The 21,071-nt window shown below is 36.6% G+C and overlaps 1 long non-coding RNA gene across 2 annotated transcripts in view; it reads right to left on the reverse strand.

Moving 5' to 3' along the window:
* Window positions 1-567: 567 nt before the first annotated feature.
* Window positions 568-21,071, reverse strand: part of LOC133258067 (uncharacterized) — a 77,608-nt gene continuing 57,104 nt past the window's right edge. For both annotated transcript variants that reach the window (XR_009739790.1, XR_009739789.1), the window contains 2 exons: window positions 2,395-2,469; window positions 568-1,322 (listed from right to left, as the gene is read on the reverse strand). This is a non-coding gene — a long non-coding RNA (uncharacterized LOC133258067). The remainder of the gene's footprint in view (window positions 1,323-2,394; window positions 2,470-21,071) is intronic.

The following is a 21,071-nucleotide window of genomic DNA, read 5'->3' on the forward strand; positions in this document are numbered from 1 at the left end:
ATACAGTGTTATACATAATGGTGTTATATACATATATGCATATATGTGTTTATGTGTGTGTGTGCCTAGTATACTTCTCATGAGAGTGAAGGAGAAAAGTTTCATTTGCTTCCATATATAATCTGTGGGAATCTTCATGAAACTTAACAATCAAAAATTATTCTCAGTATTGGATTTCCTTCTCTCTACTCTCAAAACTATAGAATGCCTTAATTTAAAAATTATGTCACAGCATCAGCTACAAATTATGGGAATTTTTAATTGAAATATATTTGATTTACAATGCTGTATTAGTTTCTTATAAAGCAAAGCAATTCAGTTATACATATATACTCATCGTATTCTTTTCCATTGTAGTTTATTATAGGAAACTGAATATAGTTCCCCATGCTATATATTAGGATCTTGTTGTTTATCTGTTTTATATATAGTAGTTTGTATCTCCTAATCCAAAGCTCCTAATTTATCCTCCCCCTTCTCCTTTGATCACCTTAAATTTGTGATGTGTGAGAGACTCATTCACACCATGTCTGTAAGCATCTTTCTGTTTTGTAAGTTCATTTGTATTATGTTTTAGATTTGGTGTATAAATGGTATCACAATATTTGTCCTTCTCTGTCTGACTTAGTATGATAATCTCTGCTGTTGCTAAGTCGCTTCAGTCGTGTCCAACTCTGTGCGACCCCATAGACGGCAGCCCGCCAGGCTCCCCCATCCCTGGGATTCTCCAGGCAAGAACACTGGAGTGGGTTGCCATTTCCTTCTCCAATGCATGAAAGTGAAGTTGCTCAGTCGTGTCTGACTCTTCGCGACCCCATGGACTGCAGCCTACCAGGCTCCTCCATCCACGGGATTTTCCAGGCAAGAGTACTGGAGTGGGTTGCCATTGCCTTCTCCGTGATAATCTCTAGGTTCATCCATATTGTTGCAAATGGCGTTATTTCATTCTGTTTTTATGACTGAGTAGAATACTATTGCATATATACCATGCTGGGCCATGCTAATTTCCTTCAGTGGTGTCCAACTGTGTGCAACCCAGGAACTGTAGCCCTCCAGGCTCCTCAGTCTCCGGGATTTCCCAGGAAAGAACACTGGAGTGGGTTGCCATTTCTTTCTCCAGGGGATCTTCCCCACCCAGGGACAGAACCTGTATCTCTTAAGTTTCCTGCATTGGCAGAGGGTTCATACCATTTTTTTTGTTTATTCATTCCTCTGTAGATGAACATTTAGAGATCGCTTTCATGTCTCACTTATTGTAAATAGTTCTTGTTTTCAACCAGCAAGGTTGAATGTGTGGATCATGGGAATATTCTTATGGAATCCTGTAAGAAAGAATATGGGTTAAAAAATAATTAACTGAAAATTACAATTCCTCAATTTATGCAATATGAGAGTTAAAAAGTTGCCATTATTTGGGAAGTTAAACACCTAAGTTTGTAAAAATCTGTGACATACAAGTTACTTAGAATAGTTAATAAACTTTAAAGTAGTTTTAAAAAGTAGTTCTTTAAAATAAAAAATAAAATAATGGCAACTAAGTTCAAACAAAAACATGTTTCAAAGCATCAATGACTTCATAGTCTTCAAATAAGGAATGGCCATCAACAACAAATGAGTTTTCAGATATAGCAAATAAAAATACAGGATGTCAGTTAAAGTTGAATTTCACATTTGGGATACACTGGAAAACATTATACTTTGGCTGGATATTCTGTAGTTTTTCTGGCAATACTGTACAAAGATATTTTTTCATTAGAAAACAAAAACAACACATCCCTGACTTTCTCAAACATTGCAAATAATTCTAAAAAACACTATGGACCTTATACATAACCTCTATTGGAGCTCTTTCATTTGCTCTGCATTGCAATTGTTATTAATACATTAGTCATTCCAATTAGATTCCAAGACCTTTAGAGCAGAATTTGCCTTTTAACTTAATCTATCCTTAGTTCAGTGCTCAGAACATTGCTCTCACTAAATAACTGTGTTTGCAAGGACTAGATGAGTTAATAACCTGTGTTCTAATTCTGGGTCAAATAGGAACTGAATATCACCCTGGTGAAAATATTCAACGTATCTGGGTCTTTGCTCCTGAACCATAAAACGAGACATAGAGCTGAGCGTGCTCAGTAAAGTCTTTTCGTCACCTAGAGTCTACATTTAAGTTTGCTACTCCTATATCTTGAAAAACACACTGAGTTTTTCTGAAATATAAATTTAATCGAGCAGAGTATTTATTGTACATTTGCTACCCCCATGGCAGTTCCAAGAGTACAACAGGAAGACATGAGTGACATAGTACTGCTCAGCTCGTATAATGATCAGAGACAAGGGCCATTCATCATGCTTCAACCAGGTCTTAAATTATGATGAAAATGCACTGAGACTCACTTCTGCTGATTTCATTACAATGTAGTTCCAGACGCATGTGGTAAGCATTTCAGCTCAGACTCCCCACTGGCAACTCTATAATATTAAAGGACAACAAAATGAATCTTGAAGGAGGAAAATAGTGTTACAAATAATAGAATATTTGTTGGTGAAATATCTCCATTATTCTGTTTGTTTTTAAGTAAACCAAAACAGTTGCAGAAATTGATTTAATTGATAAATGTTTAATGGGCATCTATATTTATGAAGCATTTACTATAACTTAAGTATCTTATGTCACAGGATAGATGTAGTCACAAAACAAATTATGTGGAGGCAACATGATTAGGGCTTGTATGGCAGCCAGTGCATCCTTGACAAGCAACACTGAACAGAAAAAGTAACTCATGTCTCTCACCCAAATCTTCTACATCTATGGAGGCCCAATTATGTGGCACATATTGTGTAAAATACCAGCTATATGGAAACAAACAGGATTTAATCTCAGACGTCAGCCATTGACAATCCATAGTAATTTACATGACATTGTGAAGGAGTTGTGCAGTGAGTCTCATGAGAGGTAACATTGCCTTTCTTGATATAAGAAAAAAAATTCTAAAATAATTCCTATTGCTTTCAAGACAACATGTGAGTAGAGTCTTTTCAAGTTTTCCAAAATTGGCAAATGCAAAAGGAAAGATTTTCAAGTGCTTTTGAGCCTTTATTGGGTCTTGGTCCCTCTGAGAGTCTGATGCAAGATCACGAACTCTGAAGAAAAATGCAGTTGCATAATTACACACAGCTTTGCAGGCAATTTACACTCTGCATCAGGGTTGTAAATACATCCAATGACATATTTGAACAGACTAAGTATTACTATAATGGGATTGGTTTCTATAGAGTTAAATTTTCCGAATGAAATGGAATAAAATACAATTATGACTGATGCTGCATCCATAGTCAGGAGTCATGAGTGTGTAAATTGACTTTGGGTTAAACTAATTCACAGCAATTAATGAAAGAATATAATAGAGAAGTTGCTTTGAAGGAGATTTTTAAAAAATAAAAATTACATGCATTTTACCAATTTATAGAAGAGGCAATTATTTTCGTGAGCAATATATTGACCACTCTAACTTTTATGTCACTTGATCAAAAGACTAAAATAGAGAAATAGCTTCACCTACAATCCCAATTATAAGGGAGTCACATTCCCATAGCAACTGTCACTACATTCTAGGCATTGACACATTTTACGTAATATTATGGTGTTCCTTAAATACTTAATGTTTGTTAAGGCTGGCTAATAATTCTGAAAAGTCAGTGAAGTTGTCTACCACAGGCCTTGATTCATTCTATGTTTCACTGAGAGTGTCCTGAAGACACACTTTACAAATCAGTTTCAGACTCAAGACCTAGACAACATGCAACTTTCCTTGCGAATTCTTCCAAAGCTTCCAATTCATAACATGTTTCACTTCTCTGTGCTCTTACAGACTCAAGCCACATTATCACAGTACAATTCATTCACTTGAGCTCTATAGTCAATATCTGCTGTTAGATTATAAGTCCTTTAGGGCAGAGACTGAATCTCATTCATCTATGTTACTTCCAGCCACAATGCTTTTCAAGGAGGTATGCACTGATGTTGGTTTGCTGAATCAAAACACATCACTTAAATCAGTGGCTGTCCTCTGCAAATGTAAGCATGTTATCAGTAGCTGTTAAAGATGTGTACCATTTTTATTATTAAATTCTAAAAAGCTTTATCAGCAAAAGAGCCATGTTTGTTTCCTTCACCACTGAAATCTCAACATTGGTCATGGTCCTGGAACATTGCAGATGATCAGTAAGTAACTGTTGAAAGAATATTGAATAAATTAGTTCAAGGCAGAATGAAGGGTACCAAAGGAATATCTACTCCAAGGAAACATTTTTTTAAACACTCTCAATAAGAGGAAAGCATTTCTTTCAAACCACGGGACTCTACCATCATTTATTTATCCTGTAGGCTGTGTCTGGAGACGCAGGAAGTCTGACACATTGTCCTTTACATCACAGCCCTTCCCAAGTTCTTTGGAAGAAAAGAAAATCATTTTAGGGAACTGTGCTGAAGGCGATGAAAGTGAAGGTCAAGGTCTTAAGCAAGGTCACAAACTGAGCAAGTGTCATAGGCTAAAAGCCTAGAAAGACATTCTAGAGGAACTGGTAATCAAAATAAGAACTGAAGTGTTGACAAATTAGGCTGAAAAGATGATGTGGGGTGAAGATGAAGAGTTTTTTGAGAGAGCAGTTTTCCTTAAGGACCAGAAGTGAACAGAGAATTTCCAAAAAGAAGTGTCTGTAAGGATTTACTCAATCCTTTCAAACCCTGCCACTGCCTTATCAATTAAGTTTTTGTAATATTCTAAATCCTTTGCTGTCGTTTTCACGGTCTTCTCAACATCTTCACCATGGGTAGATTTCATCGCAAGAAAACCAGTTTCTTTGCTAATTCATAAGAAGCAGCTCCTCATCTGTGAAAGCTTTATCCTGAAATTGCAGCAATTTATTCACATCGTTAGGCTCCATTTTAAATTCTAGTTGTCTTGCTATTTCTCCTATGTCTGTAGTTCCTTCCTCCAATGAAGTTTTGGATCCCTCAAAGTCATCCATAGTGTTGGAATCCACTTCTTTCAAACTTTTGTTGATGTTGATATTTTGATTTCTTCCTATGAATTACATATATTGTTATTGACATCTAGAATGGTGAATCCTTTCCAGAAGGTTTTTACCATATTTTAGCCAAATCCATTGGAGGAATTACTATCTATAGCAGCCATATCTTATGAAATGTGTCTTTTAAATAAAAAGAATTGAAAGTTGAAATTACAGCTGAACCCGTGGACTGAAGAATGAATGTTGTGTAGGAAGTCGTGAAAACAACATTAGTTTCATTGTCCATGTCCATTGGAGCTGTTGAGGGACCGGAAACATTGTCAGTGAGCAAAACTAGACTAATATTTTGAAAGGAATTTTTTTCTTAGCAGTAGTTCTCAGCAAACAAGCTTGAAATATGCAGAAAACCATGTTATAACCAGGTGCACTGTCATTCAAGCTGGTTGTTCCACTGATAGAGCACAAGCAAAGTAGATTTAGCATAATTTTTAAGGGCCTAGGACTTTTGGAATAACAAGTGAGGCATTAGCTTCAACTGTAAGTCACCAGCTGCATTAGCCTCTAACAAGGGGTTTAACCTGTCCTTTGAAGCTTTGATGGAGAAGGAAATGGCAACCCACTCCAATATTCTTGCCTGGAGAATCACATGGACAGATGAGCCTGGTGGGCTACAGTCCACAGGGTTGCAAAGAGTCGGATACGACTGAGTGACTTCACTTTGAAGCTTTGAAGTCAGGATTCAATTTCTCCTCTTTAGCTATACAATTCCTTCATGGCATCTGTTCCCAATAGAGTCATGTTTCATCCTCACTGAGAAATGTGTGCAGCCACTTCCATTCATTATCTTAATTATATCTTCTAGGTAATTGCTGCAGTTTCTATTATTGGCATTTACTGCTTCTCTTTATACTTTTGGGGCTTCCCTGGTAGCTCAGCTGGTAAAGAATCCACCTGCAATGCAGGAGACCCCAGTTCAATTCCTGGATGGGGAAGATCTGCTGGAGAAGGAATAGGCTATCCAGTCCAGTATTCTTAGGCTTCCCTGCTGACTTAGCTGGTAAAGAATCTGCCTACAATGTGGGAGACTTGAGTTCGATCCCTGGGTTGGGAAGATGCCCTGGAGAAGGGAATACCCACTCCAATATTCTGGCCTGGAAAATTCCATGGACTTTATCCTTTTATGTTGTGGAGACCACTTATTTCCCTAATCATCATGAATCAACCTCTGCTCATTTCAGACTTTTCTGATGCAGCTTCCTTATCTCTCTCAAGCTTCATAGACTTGAAGAGAATTAGTTAGGGCCTTGTTCTGTATTCAGCTTTGGCTTAAGGAAATGCTGTGGCTGTCTTGATCTTCTATCCAGGCCATTATAATTTTATCTACTTTAGCAGTAAGTCTATTTGCTTTTTTATCATTTATGGGTTCACTTGGATAATGCATTTGATTTCCTTCAATAATTTTTCCTTTGCATTACAATTTGCCTATTTGGTGCAAGAGATCTAGCTTTGAGACTATTTCAGCTTTTGGTCTCCTTTCTGACTAAACTTAATTATTTCTAGCTTTTCATTTCAAGTGCGAGATGAGACATGACTTTTCTTATCACTTGAACACTTACAGGCCATTGTAAGGATATTGACTAAGGAAAAAAAAATATATTAACTGTGCTAATTTCAATTTCATCTTTTTAGTGAATAAGAACACCCAAGAAGAGGGAACAATAGGTGGGAGAGAAGTCAGAACACACACAACATTTGTCAGTTAAGTTTGCATCTTATATGGGATCAATTTGTGGGACCAGAAAACAATTACAATAGTAACATCGAAGATAACTAATTGAAAACCATAATAAATAAAATAACAATGAAAATTTCGGACTATTGCCAAAATAGCAAAATGTGACACAGAGGCATAAAGTGAGCAAATGGTGTTGGAAAAATCATACTGGTAGATGGAGTGGAGATAGGATTGCCACAGACTTTCAACTCAAAAAAACGCATATCAGTGAAGAATAGCCAAAGTGAAGCATCATGAAACAAGGTATGCTGGTACTTAATTTTATTTTATTAATTACTATCGCTCAGTCACTCAGTTGTGCCCAATTCTTTGCAACCCCATGAACTGCAGCACGCCAGGCTTCCCTGACTTTCACTATCTCCAGGAGTATGCTCAAACTCATGCCCATTGAGAGAATGATACCATCCAACCATCTCATTCTCTGTTGCCTGCTTCTCCTCCTGCCTTCAATCTTTCCCAGCATCAGAGTTGTTACCAATGAATAGGCTCTTCGCATCAGAGGGCCAAAGGGTTGGAGCTTCAGCTTCAGCATCAGTAATTCCAATGAATATTCAGGGTTGATTTCCTTTAGGATTGACTGGTTTGATCTCGTTGTTGTCCAAGGGAACCTCAAAAGTCTCTTCCACTATCTTATTAATAGTGAAGTCTAATTTATTAATGGTTTTATGCTCTGTAATTTAAAATCCAGTGTCACAAAGATGTCCTGATTTGTTTTCTTCCAGAAGTCTATAATTTTATATTTAACATTTAGGTTAAATCCACTTTGTATTAACTTTCAGTGAAAAGTATGATTTTTTTGCATTCAGTGGTTTAGTCACCATTTGTAAAAAAGATTATTCTTTCTCCACCTTTATAAAAAATAATTTGACTCTATTTGTGTGTCTCTTTTTAGCTTCTTTATTTTGTTTCATTGATATATTTATTTAGAGGAAAATAGCTCACTTTGTAGACCATATTTCAATAAATACAATTGTCTTATATCTTAGTAGTAGAAAAATGCATAGCTCAGTGCACGTATAACATAATCAGAAATGCATGTTACTCTTCATCATTGATAGTTTAATATCCTAATAGTACAACCTAATGTCTACACAAATCTTTTAATTGTTATGAAGAAACTATTGATATCAATATGGCGTCATTTAGCAATTTTAGATAGCAATTTTATTTCCTTATAATATTAAAAAATATATATGAAACAGGTATGAGGAATTAGAATCTTAAAGATATTTTTATTACATTTTCAAAAGATTGGACTCTAAAACCTGTCATTTTACTATGTTTGTTTCAATTCAACTATCATTTACAGAATAATCACTGTGTTACAGTCACTGGATTAAGATTCCAGAGATACACACACACACACACACACACACACATATATATATATATATAAACACTGAATCTATCTTTGAGAAGTTCATAGTAAAGACATCATATACATCTGATAAATATACTATTAAAATAGATTTCTCACATGTTCAAATTTTTATTGTAAAATATGCAAAGTTTCTTAATTTGGCATTCATGTGATTAAAATATGTCAACAATTTTCTTCCCTTATGTTGTTGTAGCTATTTAGTCAGTAAGTATTGTCCAACTCCTTTGCTTCCCCATGGACTGTAGCCCACCAGGCCCCTCTGTACATGGGATTTTCCAGGTAGGAATATTGGAGTGGATTGACATTTCCTTCTCCAGGATATCTTCCCCACCCAGGCATTGAACCCACATCTCTTGCTTGGCAGGCAGATTCTTTACTGCTAAGCCACCAGGGAAGCCCTTCTCTTATAAGGTAATAGTATAGCTCCTTAACTATACTTTTATGCATGTGATTAGTGGCCATGAGAATATTTTCAGATCTGTGTGCCTCTCTGTCATCCTTTCTTTATCCTCTACATCTAGGCATTTTTTATTTTTCTGTTACTCCATATGATTTACTACAATTGAAAGTATTAGGTGGCATAAAATTATGAGCACTATATCTGATTTTAAATAAATCCGATTTTAAATAAACAATCAGATTTTTTTAAATAAACAATCTGATTTTAAATAAAACAGATTTTAAATAAACAATCCAGTATGTCTCAGAGAACTGTAACCATGAACTTAACAGGCTTTGAGCTTTTTAGTTGAGCTGTTTGAGTCAGTTGCTTTTATATAGGTTGTACTATGTGGCGAGATAAACACTATTGAAGACAGAATTAGTTTGAGTATATTGCAAATAATGCTGCATAAAAGAGACACTTGAAATATAAAAGAAAGGTTAAGAGAAATAAAGAATGGAATATTGCTCTGCCATAAAAAGGAATGAAATTGGGTCATTTGAAGAGATGTGAATGGACTTAGAGGCTGTCATACAGGGTGAAGTAATCCAGAAAGAGAAAAACAAACCATATATTAATGCATTTGTGCAGAATCTAGAAAAATGGTACAGATGAACCTATTTCCAGGGCAGGAATAGAGACATAGAGACATGACATAAAGGACATGTGGACATGGTGAGCGGGGAGAGATGTTGGGATGAACTGAGTAGATTTGACATATATACACTTCCATGTGTAAAACAGATAACTAGTGGGGACCTGTTATAAAGCACAGGAAGCTCAGCTAACTGTGATGACCTTGAGGGGTGGGATGTGAGGGATGGGAGGCAGGTCCAAGAGAGAGGGGATATATATATATATTTAGATGATTCATTGAATTGTACATCAGAAACTAACACAATATTGTAATTATACTCTTTTTTAAAACAAATAAAGGAAAAATTGAGGAAAATTATCTTTGATAATATTTGCATAACGAAAGGTGAGAACATGGGGCATATTTCCAGACCTTTATTTTGTTCTATGGATTTATATATCTTGATGGAAATACCATACCTTGTCGACTTTTTAAAAAATAAACAGTGGAGAGAGACAACATCTAAAGGGAAATTGATAGAAAAATTTTCCTGAATTGAAAAAAGATATACATTCTAAATATCAGGACACAAAGTGAACTCTATAAAGGTCAAATAGGCAAGACAATGCACATATTGGTAAATTCCTAAAAGCATAGAAAAGGAAAAGAATTTACCTACAATAATCAACAATCACACTGATACCTAGCTATTCACAAAAACAACAGAATCTGGATGACAGTGTAATACAAGAAAATAGCAACTGGTTAAAACTTGAAAGTTAATAGTGTAGGTTAAATATAGATATTTTTAGACAAGGATTGAATCTTTGTCTTTAACAGACCTTCATGTAGGAGTTAAAATAATATATGCTTTAGAACAAAGAAAATTAAACCTTGAGGGATGGAGTGGAATGTAAGAAGTAGTGATCAAAAGACTTGGGTAAATTTAAATCAGTTATGGCTAGAAATACAGTAACAATTATGATAGCAAATGTTTGGGGTATAAAACAAGTAAAAAATACATTCTAGAATTAAAATAGCATTGGAGAGAGATTGGAGTCTTACATTCTTATTGATTAAATTTTAGCTGCATAAAATTAAGTACAGTCATAGTTTATTTTATTTTGTGTTGCTTTCCTAGGCTCCCCACTGTGTTTAATGAACTGAAGGTGTGTGCTACCCCGCACCAGCTGCACGTTTCTCAAGCAGCGCTTGCTCATTTGTGTCTCTGTGCCACGTGTCGGTGATTTTCTCGCAACACTTTGCACTTTTTCAATATTATGATGTTTGTTATGGTGCTCTGTGATCAATGATCTTTGATTTTTATATCTCACTACTAAGGGAATGAAAAAATAAGTCACAAAGCTGAGATATATTTACCAATCAATATCTGATAAGATTTTTTTTAAAGATACTAATTAGTACTGATTTTATTTTATTTATTTATTTATTTTTGGCATGAGAGCTTCCACTCAGAAGGTGGAACTTCCTATTTTTTTTTTTTTATTTTATTTTTAAACTTTACAATATTGTATTGGTTCTGCCTTATATCAAAATGAATCCACCACAGGCATACACGTGTTTGATGCTTTTGAACTGTGGTGTTGGAGAGGACTCTTGAGAGTCCCCTGGACTGCAAGGAGATCCAACCAGTCCATCCTAAAGGAGATCAGTCCTGGGTGTTCATTGGAAGGACTAATGTTGAAGCTGAAACTCCACTACTTTGGCCACCTGATGCGAACAGCTGACTCATTTGAAGACCCTGATGCTGGAAAGATTAGGGGCAGGAGAAGAAGGGACAACGAGATGGTTAGACAGCATCACTGACCCAAAGGACATGGGTTTGAGCAAGCTCCATGAGATGGTGATGGGCAGGGAGGCCTGCGGAGCTGCAGTCCATGGGGTTTCAAAGAGTCAGACATGACTGAATGACTAAACTGAACTGAACTGATCTGATAAACGGCTTGTATCCAGAATATAAAAAGAATTCACAACACTCAATGAAAAGAAAACTCTTTAAAGAACACTACTTTAAAAATTCAAAAGCTGTATCAAAGAAGTGTTCAGCAGAAAAATAAACACAGGATACTCAACAGCATTAAGAAAACCCCAATTCAGTCGCAGTGAGATAACCCTGTACATGTATCAGAATGCTGAAAACCAAATAATAACAACATGTGAAGTATTGATGAGGAAGTGGATAAGCTGAAACACTCCCCTACTGTTACTAGAAATTAAAAATGACACCACTATCCTTTTTTTTTTTTTCCTTATTTGGCCATGCCACAGTTTGTGGGCTCTTGGTTCCCTGACCAGGGGTCAAACCTGTGCCCCCTGCAGTGAGAGTGTGGAGTCCTAATCACTGGACTGTCAGAGAACTCCCAGTACCAGCACTTTGAAGAATAATTCATTAGTTTCTTAAAAGTTAAACATAGTCCGGTCATATGAAGTAGGCATTCCCATGTTGGATATTAACCCATGAGAAATGTAGAAGACTACACAAATATTTAGAAGAGCTTTCTTTGTAAAAACCAAAACAGGGAAACTGCCCTAATGTCCACGAACAGGTAAATGGAGAAAAAAATTTAATGAGTATATAAATATATTATGTTTTATATATACTTTTATTACATATATTTTACACAAAATTAACAGTATATATAAGGGAATCTACTCAACAATGAAAGGGGATTAATTTATACATACAACACATGGATGAAACTCAAAATAATTATGTCAAGTGAAAGAAGTTATTGAAAAAAAAATACACTAAGCAGTCCAATTTTTAAAAGAAGGTTTAGAAAATTCATCACCATTTCTAGTGACAGGAAGCAGATTGGTATATGTCAATGGATGGGGAAGGAAAAGGGAGGAAAGGGCAAGAGTAGAGGAGAGACAACTTTGGTTTGTTCACTGTCTTGATTGTGGAGATGTTTTCCCAGCTGTATGCATATTTCACAGCTAAGCAAATTATAAATTTTAATTATGGACACTTTATATCAATTATATGCAATATCTCTGTGCTTTAAATGCCCACAGTATATAACATGTGGGGACATCAAATGTTAATTGATGGGGCGTCAACTATACAAAATGTGCCAGAAGCAGCTTGAAGTACTCAAAAAATCCCGCTGTGATGACAGGGTGCCAAAGGAATGCAGGAGCCAACCGAAGGACCATCGTGCCCTCCTCCCAGAGAGTCAAGTGTGGAGGTGGTGGGTGAGGAGAAGCAGCCACAGTGGAGAGACCTGAGGAACACTACCTCAGCCAGGTGAGCGAGAATGACCTCAGGTAACAGATCGTCCTGATTATATGCACTCCTGTTATGTAATGGAAATGGCATGCTAATTCTGTGATCTTTCTCCCGCAAGCCCATAACCCTAGTCTAATCATAAGTAAACCATAAGACACATCGCAATAGGGGGATTTTTACAAAATACCTGACCAGTACTCTCAGAACTGTCAATGTCGTCAAAACAAGGAAAGTCTTGGAAATTTTCACAGCCAAGAGGAGCCTAAACCACATGAGAACTATGTGCCACATGGTGTCCTGGTTGGGATCCTGGTACTGAGAAAGGGTATTAGGAAAGGAAATCTGAATAAGGAATGACCTTTAATTAATTGTGGAGCATTAATAGTGGTTCATTAATTGATTAATTGTGATAAATGCCATAGTTTTATGATTAATAATATTAACGTATTGATCATGTTGTCATTGTTCAGTTACTAAAGTCATGTATGATTCTTTGTGATCCCATGTACTGCAGCTTGCCAAACTCCTCTGTCCTCCACTCTCTCCTGGAGTGTGCTGAAATTCATGTCCACTGAGTCGGTGGTGCCATCCAACAAACTCATTCTCTCTCACCCCATTCTCTTCCTGCTTTCAATCTTTCCCAACATCAGGGGCTTTTTCAATGAATCAGCTCTTTGCATCAGGTGGCCCAAGTACTGGAACTTCAGCATCAGTCCTTCCAATGAATATTCAGGGTTGATTTTTCTTAGGACTGATTGGTTTGATCTCCTTGCAGTTTAAGGGGCTCTCAAGAGTCTTCTTCAGCATAGGGAACATTGAAGGTGAGGGATGTACCCTCTTCACAACTTTTATGTAAATCTAAAGCTATTCTTTTTTTGATGGTTTCAATGCAGTTTCATATCATTGGCATTGCCTTTATTTTCTTTTTTTAATAATTGGGGCCCTGCCTCATGGCATGCAGGATTTTAGTTCCCTGACCGGGGATCAAACCCATGCCCCCTATGCTGGAAGCACAGAGTCTTAATCACTGTATATCCAGGGAAGTCCCTCTAAAGCTATTCTAAAATTCAAATTGTAATTTAAAAAGCAATTAATGGGAGCACACCACAGGAAAGACAGCCTCCAACTCTGTTCTCTATAACTTCTATTCCATCGTCAGGTCTGACATCTGCATTTCATCTCATTTTCGCATTTCCTATGGCCTCCACCCAAAGAAGGATAAGGCAGCGTCACAGGAAGTGCTCATCTGAGTATTTTTTGGTCTTGTTTTTTACAAATATCTTTGCTAGTATCTTTTCATTGTTTTAGAGGACATATGCAGACACCAATCATGAATATTAAAAAATGATCCAGTTGCTAGAATGTGGGTGATGCTTAGCTATGTGTATTACAAGATCTATGTAAAAGGGATATTAAATTCAAACTCTATAGATTTCAATCTGACATGACTTTTACCAATGGCTTGGCTGTCTGTGGGTAAAAGAGTTCCTCATAGAACATGAGCTTTAAAAGGCTTAATGCACACAGAATATTTGCAATTCTATCAGGTGAGCACCTATTACCACTTCCACCTCTCTACACTTCTACGGTGTGGGAAGCTCCTTCTAATGCAGCCACAAGCTCTATATTTTTCGTCTTTAACATTTTTAATGCTAACCTTCTTTCTACAGTTACATCCCAATTATTTTTGCTTGGAAACAGAGTGGGAGGCATCTGGAGACTAAACTCAAGCCTCATGTTAATTATCTGAAATCCAATTGTTGTCTACATCCCTTTAGAAATGTGAGCTATGTAGTATGCAATATTCATATTATGGCTGGATACCTCATATGAGAGTAATTTAATTGTCAGTGCTGCTCAACCATTGTTTAATGAATTTCTAACAATTTGAAAGGGAAGCTGTTGGAAGGCCATTATTAAATTTCATATTTGCTCTGTAGTTTTCTTCACCATTGCTTCATCTATTTAGGATTATGATAACATTAACTTTGAGTTCCTTTAAAAAAAGAACTTTTTTGATTATGCAAAATTTGAACTTCTTAACCACTTGGAAAACAGAGTAAATACATTTTAAGACAGGCTTGCAATTAAATCAAAGGGTGATGATCACATCAGTCTGTACAATAAAATACAAATTTATCAAACAAAAGGAAACATTCACAAATGATCCAGTAGAAACAGTAAAGAATATTATGGTAGACACAGGAGGAAAAGGCAGGTAATTATAGCAAAACTTAATCTTATCTTATAAACAGCTTAATAAAGTATAACCACTAACATTTCAGAGAGCAAATTACATCAAGGCACACTTTATTTATATTATTGATTATGCCACAAAGCATAATAGACTAGTTATTACTGTGTTACTTTGTTGTAATATGTCAAGAGGCACTTGGGGAAAGAACATGGTTTTAGAGTTCATACGAAAACCAAATAACAAGGTCAAATGCTAGGGGGATAAAACTGATTAAATCAGTGACTTTAGGGGTCAAAAACAAAGCAAAACTGCAAAGAAGGAATGAATTGATACTCTCAGACTCTTTAATTTATGGACCTTGGGTCTTATAATCCAATGAATTAAACAGTTTTCTTTTGTGTGCACTTGGATATTTTAAGGATCTCCAAAACAGTTCCAAAGATAATTCGTACTTGTTATTTAATCATGTTCAAAAATGCTGAAAAAGCAGATAATAATGGTTCATCTATGTGTTAATATGTATATATACCCCTACTTATTGATTACACTAAAACCTTTGTGTGGATCACAATAAACTGTGGAAAATTCTTAAAGAGGTCGGAATACCAGACCATCTTATCTGCCTCTTGAGAAATCTGTATGCAGGTCAGGAAGCAACAGTTAGAACCGGACACGGTACAACAGATTTGTTCCAAATCAGGAAAGGAGTACATCAAGGCTGTATATTGTCACCCTGCTTATTTAACTTATATGCAGAGTACATCATGAGAAACGCTGGACTGGATGAAGCACAAGCTGGAATCAAGATTGCCAGGAGAAATATCAATAACCTCAGATGTGCAGATGACACCACCCTAATGGTAGAAAATAAAGAGGAACTATAAATATCTTCTTGATGAGGAAGAAAGAGGAGAGTGAAAAAGCTGGCTTAAAACTCAACATTCAGAAAACGAAGATCATGATATCTGGTCCCATCACTGCATGGCAAATAGATGGGGAAACAATGGAAAGAGTGACAAACTTTATTTTTTCAGGTTCCAAAATCACTGTGGATGGTTTTTGCAGCTGTGAAATTAAAAGACACTAGGAGAATCCCACTCCAGTACTGTTGCCTGGAAAATCCCATGGATGGAGGAGCCTGGTAGGCTGCAGTCCATGGGGTCGCACAGAGTCGGACATGACTGAAGCGACTTAGCAGCAGCAGCAGGAGAATCCCAGGGATGGGGGAGCCTGGTGGGCTGCCACCTATGGGGTCGCACAGAGTCAGACAGGACCGAAGCGACTTAGCAGCAGCAGCAGCAGCTCTTTATAAGAAAAGCCATGACAAACCAAACAGTGTATTAAAAAGCAGAGTCATTACCTTGCTGACAAAGGACTGTATAGTCGAAGCTACAGTTTTTCCAATAGTCATGTTCTGATGTGACAGCTGGACAATAAAGAAGGCTGAGCACCAAAGAACTGATGCCTTCAAACTATGGTGCTGAAGAAGACTCTTGAGAGTCCCTGGGACAGCAAGGATATCAAACCAGTCAGTCTTAGAGGAAATTAATCTTGAATATTCATTGGAAGGACTGAGACTGGGTTCTTCCAATACTTTGCTTAGATGTTGGGACTGAGCTTCCAACACACTGGCCACCTGATGCAAAGAGCTGACCCGCTGGAAAAGTCCCTGATTCTGGGAAAGATCAAAAGTAGCAGTGGAAGGGGACGACAGTGGACAAGATGGTTGAATGGCACCACTGACTCAATGGACATGAGCTTGAGCAAACTCCGGGAGATGGTGAAGGACAAGGAAGCCTGGTGTGCTGCAGTCCATGGGGTCACAAAGAGTCAGACACAACTTAGCAACTGAACAACAATACCCCCTGCTCAGGGGCTCCATGAGATCGTCTGGAAAATGGAATGAAAATGCAAACATTCTCTAGATTTGGGGGAGGCATTACTAATGTCAAAGTCCACTAAGCATGCTGTTGAAAACTGACCAACTGAAAGACAAACAGCAACTGGCTGCATGCTTAGTGAATATCATCTGGGATATTTAGAAAAACATGTCAGTTTTGTGTAAATTTAATGAAGCCTAGTAAAACTTTTTGTAGCATTAAATGAAGGTTTTCAATTATCAAGAGAATTGGGAATACTTAGTGCTTACATTGCTTAACCCAGTATGGATTCCCTAACCTGATATTCAGTGTCTATTTCTTGAATTCATTATATAAATATTACCTGTGGAAATATGAGAGCAGCATAAGACAGTAGACAGACTATATGTTTTGCAGAGAAAGAAACACAACTTTGAATTCCCATTATCACACTCAAGGTTATTATACGCACTCTCTCAGAACCTTAATTTCCCATCTATAAATGGAGAGCTCTGATTACATGCTACAGTGGCTGTCTTCCTTGGTGTCTTACAATCTTGATGCTACAGAGCCCATCCTGGACACAGGATGGTCATGACCATAAACGAGGCTAATCAACCCTCAAGCCTACGTCCAAAATCAACTCCCAACCCTACTTCCAATCTCCAAGAGCAATTATTGCCAAAGGGTGGGAGCGTTACCCAAGCTGAGCCAAGCAGATTTCCTCTGCTCCTGCACTTATACTAGACATGAAGGAGACCAGAGCCCTTTTCCCTGTGGTCAGGGATCTGCAAGGCATTGGACCTGAAGTGACTACAGACACTCCTCTGAGGACAGAACTACCTACGATAGCATAGAAGCTGGACATGGAATCCAGAGATATTCTGAGGTCACTTCCATCCCATGGCTTCAAGCATAAGATGAACAACCTCCCTTTTAAGATGAATCCAGTTACAGATGCCTTAGCCATTTATAACTCACGTTCCTCTAATATTCCTTTCTTGGGCTTTGTTTTGGAGTTAAGAGAGTCCATGTAATATATCAGTAATGGACTAAAGGCAATGTAAGTTGAGGCAATTTTTATTATGATTTGCTCTCCTTCCTCACCTCACATGCAAAGATTCTCATGCAAAAGTTGGCTCAGCCTGAGGTTCAAGAACAAGAGTTAAGTTACAAAATATTTTTGATCATTCAAGACAAGCATGAAAATACCATGGCTATGACTAGTAATCCTACTATTACTACTACTATTATTAACATTGTATTTATTTTTATTATAACTACTATCACTTATCATTTGCTGAATGACTGCTGTTTCTGGCATCATTCTCATGACTTTCTGTTTCTGGCATCATTCTCATGACTTTCTAAGCATCATCTCATTTAATCTTTATAGAAATTATTGTTATTATATGAACTTATTATCATATCAATTTTATTATCTCAGTGCATAAAGGAGAATAGAATATTAATGAATTTAAGTGACATAAATTAAATTCATGTTAAACTCCAAACTTGAGAACCAAATCATTAAGTCATGCTTATGGACATGTAATTCAGATGAAAACTGGGCATTTGCATAAATCATCCTATAAATTCTTTCATTTTCAAAGGTTTCTCTGTGTCTATGTGGCATAAAGCTCAACTTGCAGGATCACTGAAAATTTCAAAATAAAACTGAGAAAAAAATCTCCCAAGCTGTAACACAAATGCCAACCCTGTTTGATCACAAGTTTGTGAGGTGCAAAGGAAATCATACTTCATTTTACTATTCACCTTGAATACAATTTTATACAATATACAGCAAATATGGTAGGTAACATGCACATATTTAGGGTTTATAAAATGAAGCAGGAAAATGGCTCAAACTGGGTTTCAGCGTTGCTATTGTTTTCACTGTCTAAATCTTGAGAGAATTTGTCATAAGCAATATATCTAATAAATGCCTCTGCTAAGAAAAAATGGGAGTTGTCATAAACCCAGATCATGCTGGAAAAAATAAGATTATGGTTAAACTGAATGGAAAGGTAGAATATTGCTAGAGGGAGATAGAGTTTCTATAGGAGCCAGAAAATACCAAGTGAGTGAGTTGTTCCCTTCATCTATTCTGCATCCAGTTTTTAAATGTTCTTTATCTGGATATAGTCCTTTGGTCATATCTGCAACTAAATCTCTTAGTCATTTCTGGGTCAGCTTTGGTGTCCTTTTCTTTATATTATTTTCAAAAAAATGTTTAAACTATCTTTTGGGAAAACTATATCCTTCTTCCTTTTCAGCTGTCAAAATGATTTAAAGTGTGACCTCTCAATCAATGGACAATGGCCACTTGGTCTTTAAATGATTTTTTCTTTCTGCTTCTCTTTTGTCTTTTGTTCTCTAAATGTGCCATCAAAGGCAGTACTTTAAGTTGTTCAAATTGGTCCATTTCTTGAATTGCTTTCCCCTTTCAATGTTTCATTTAATGTTTCTCTAATAGTTAGTTACTGTCAGAAGCCCTGCAAAAAGGTATGTCTTTGAGTTGACGTCCTCCCTAATGTACGTAATCTTGAATATTTAATAATATAATCCTTTGAAAAGGATGCAGCTTTATCTAATTGCAGGTTCATTTTCTTGTCCTTCTTGTAGGATGTGTGCTGTGAAATTTCTGTTGGTATTTTTCTCTTAATTTTGCCTTCATAATATAAAAAAACATTAGAGGAAACACCTTTCCTGAATGTCAAGCATAATTTTAATTTCAATAAATACTGAATATGAATGATTAGGGGAAAGAATAGAAATGAACGTTTTCTGAGGGAAAAATTTTTTGCCAATTTTTTTTGTACTGTGCTAGCTTTTACCTCATTTGGTTCTTGCCACACCTTTTCACAATTTGAGGACTGTTCAACAAAAGTCAATGAAGAGTGGTATTTTTATTTATTGTGTTTTTGCTTCACTTTAAAGCTATAAACAAAGCCTTTGCAAATGTCTACATGGTAAACGAAGTACAGAAAGCACTTCATAAAATGGTAAAGTTAAAAAAGAGACACATAAATTTGATTATTTGTCAAATATATTGCTTAAAGTGAAATCTCCAGGATTGTTTTTTTTTCAGTCTTTTACTTATGTGAGCACTCCTCCACCCCTCGAATAGGCCACACAGGTGATGGGTTTTGAACGGCAAATTATCTTTTTGGTTCACTAGACATAGGGCTGGCCATTCCCTTGTAGCTTAGTTGGTAAAGAATCCACCTGCAATGCAGGAGACCCCTGTTTGATTCCTGGGTTGGGAAGATCCCCTGGAGAAGGGAAAGGCTACCCACTCCAATATCCTGGCCTGGAGAATTCCATGGACTGTATAGTCCATGGGGTCGCAAAGAGTCAGATATGACTGAGTGACTTTCATTTTCACTTTCACTTTAGGCATAGGGCTGATGCAGACCCCAAGCTGAAATGCATATTTGTACTTACTACTGTTTTGTCCAGACCCTCTTCAAATCATCCCTGGCTAATATTTCACTTTTTTTTTGGCAAAGATCCCCATTTCCCAGTCTCATTCTTTCTAGCTCTACTTTCTCTTTCCCATTGTGTGAATCATTTTTTTGCATAGGTCAGAATTTATATGCAAAATATTTTAAAATCTTGTTTTTGTTCAATCACTAAGTCATGTCCAACTCTTTGAACCCCACAGACTGCAGCACTCCAGGCTTCCCTGTCTTTCACCATCTCCTGGAGCTTGCTCAAAATCATGTCTATTGAGTGGTTGATGCCATTCAGCCTTCTCATCCTCTGTCGCTCTCAGTCTTGCCCCTTATCAGGGTATTTTTCAATGAGTCAGCTCTTTTTATCAAGTGGCCCAAGTATTGGAATTTCAGCTTCAGCATCAGTCCTTCCACTGAATATTCAGGGTTGATTTCCTTTAGGATTGACTGCATTGATCTCCTTGCTGTCCAAGGGACTTTTAAGAGTCTTCTCCAGCACCACAACTCAGAAGTATCCATTTTTCTGTGCTCTGCTTTCTTTTTGGTCCAACTCTCACATCTGTACAGAACTACTGGAAAAGTCATAGCTTTGACTATACAAACCTTTGTCGGCAAAGTGATGCCTCTGCCTTAATATGCTGTCTTTTACAATCTAAATCAGCATATTTTTCCAAATATACTCTCAAATCCCACACAAAAAGCCATAAATTCTTCCAATCATTTGCCTCCTGAATGATCAAACATCCCTTTTATAAGAATGCATGACTTTTGAAAATGAAATTAAGAAACACAGTTTCATTTAAAGTCGAACCAAAAAGAATAAAATACTTGAGAACGAATTTATCAAGAAGTTCAAGACCTTTTTCAAAACAACAAAACATTGCTGAAATAAAATTCAGAAGACCTAAAATAAATGAAAAATGTTTCATGTTCATTCATTGGAAAGACCAATGTTGTCAAGTTGGTAATTCTCCACACTTTCAGGTACAGATTCAACACAATCCCTATCAAAACACAGCTGATGTGTTTTTGCAAAAATTGATAAGCTTACCCTAACATTTAAATGGAATGAAAAAGA

This window comes from Bos javanicus, chromosome 12 (assembly GCF_032452875.1).
Source record: "Bos javanicus breed banteng chromosome 12, ARS-OSU_banteng_1.0, whole genome shotgun sequence".
In the NCBI taxonomy this organism is placed as follows: Eukaryota; Metazoa; Chordata; class Mammalia; order Artiodactyla; family Bovidae; genus Bos; species Bos javanicus.